This window comes from Rhinopithecus roxellana, chromosome 6 (genome assembly GCF_007565055.1).
Source record: "Rhinopithecus roxellana isolate Shanxi Qingling chromosome 6, ASM756505v1, whole genome shotgun sequence".
In the NCBI taxonomy this organism is placed as follows: domain Eukaryota; kingdom Metazoa; phylum Chordata; class Mammalia; order Primates; family Cercopithecidae; genus Rhinopithecus; species Rhinopithecus roxellana.
Window position 1 is genome coordinate 86449654 of NC_044554.1, and position 1911 is coordinate 86451564.

Here is a 1911-nt window from a genome sequence, read left to right on the forward strand (position 1 = left end):
ATTTAAGAATTCAATGTCCTGATGAATTGACCCCTCATCATTATGTAATGTCCCTACTTACCTCCTCAAACGTATGTCTAGTTTTAAAATCTATCTTGTGAATGTAAATATAGTTACTCTAGCTTTCTTATGGTCAGTGTTTGCATGGGATTTCCTTTACCATCTTTTTGACTTTTAACATACTGTATCTTTATATTTAAGTATAGTTTTTATAGGTAACATATAGTTACACATAGATTTTTTTCAGGCTTTTTAAAGATGTATAATTGATAAGTAAAATGTTATCTATTTATGGTGTACAATGTGGTGTTTTTAAAGTATATGTATATTATGAGATGCTTAAGTCAAGATGATTAACATAACATCTAGATTTTTCATTAAATCTGATGATCTCTGACTTGTTGCAAACATAAATTCTTGGGCTGTTCTCTAGACCTACTGAACTGGAAATGTCAAGTGATTTTAGTTTATACTCATGTTTGAGAACCATTGATTAAGGGTTACATGTACTTAACTTATCACAGTCTACCTTTAAATAATATTATGCCACTGCATATATGATGTAAGAGTTACAGCAGTATAATCTGTTTCCTTCTTTCTGTTCTTTTTGTTGTTACACATTTTACTTCTACTAGCTATAAATTCCAAGATACATTGCTATAAGTTTTGCTTTAAATTGTTAATTAACTTTCCAAAAAAAATTTTAAAGAAAAAAAGTGAATTGAGAAAAAATTTCCAGCACCCTTTCTTTCTTTGTGTACTATATTTTCTTCTGGTATCATTTTTATTCAGTCTGAGGATCTTCTTTTAAAAGCTGTTTATTTCTGCTGGTAAAGAAATTCAGGTTTTGTTTGTCAACAGAAGATTTTGTTCAATTTCAATTTTGAAATATATTTTCACTGAGTATAGCTTTGGTAGATTGTTGGGTTGGTAGATTTTTTTCTTCTTTAAACATTTGAATGGTAACATTTATTATCTTTTGACTTGCATTAGTTTCTGACGAGGAATCTGTAAATTTTTATTTTTTTCTCTGTATATGTTTTTTTCCTGGGCACTTTTAACGTTTTTATATCAATGATTTCATCAATTTAATTATAGTGTACTTTGATTTTGTGTCTATGTGTGTCTATGTGTGTCTTTTTTAAATCTAGCTTTGGGTTGATAGAACTTCTTGGATCTATGGTATATAGTTTTCATCAAATTTGGTAGTGTTTTGGCCATTATTTCTTTCACTAATTTTTAATGTTCCTTTCTTTCTCTTCTCAGTTTCTAGAACTCCAACAGCACAGCTGTTAGAACATTTGCTGTTGTTCTACAGGCCACAGAAACTTTTATTCTCCTTCTTCCCCTCCTCCTCCTCTATATTCCTTGTTTTTTTTCTTTTTACTCTCTGCTTTAGTTTCAATCCTTTCTATTGCTATGACTTCAGGCTCATTGATCTTTATTTCCTTTTTTCTTTTTCACTTATATAATGTAAGCCACAAAATAGTGGTGAACTATACTGAGGGATATAGCTCACTGTTGTATGTGGTCTTTTCTTTATTTTCCAAAACAGCCCAAGTAGGTAAAGGTTATTTTAAAAACTTCCACCCCACAAAAAGTAACTTTTGATAGATCTTTGTTTCTTTAGAGTTTAATTTGCTGTCAATTTTTAAAATCTTAGTGATTTTTTTACTCCATATTTTGTATTTTTTTCCTTTTAGATGTTCCATCTGGGTCTTTCTTACATATTCTGTTTCTTTCCTAATTATGTTCATGTTTTCCTTTAAATCTTTCAGCATATTTTTAAAAATTGTAATAGCTGTTTTAGGGTTTTTGTTTGTTAATTTCATATTGTTTGGTTATTTCTGGTTCTGTTTCTACTGACTGGTTCTAGTACATGTACTTTTGCTACTTCATATGTCTACTAAT

At 29.4% G+C, this 1911-nt stretch overlaps 1 non-coding gene across 1 annotated transcript; it reads right to left on the reverse strand.

Annotated features, from left to right (window-relative positions):
- Nucleotides 1–1470: 1470 nt before the first annotated feature.
- Nucleotides 1471–1614, reverse strand: LOC115898475. The gene has a single exon (XR_004058202.1). It is a non-coding gene; the product is annotated as a small nucleolar RNA SNORA4 (small nucleolar RNA).
- Between the last annotated feature and the right edge of the window lie 297 nt (nucleotides 1615–1911).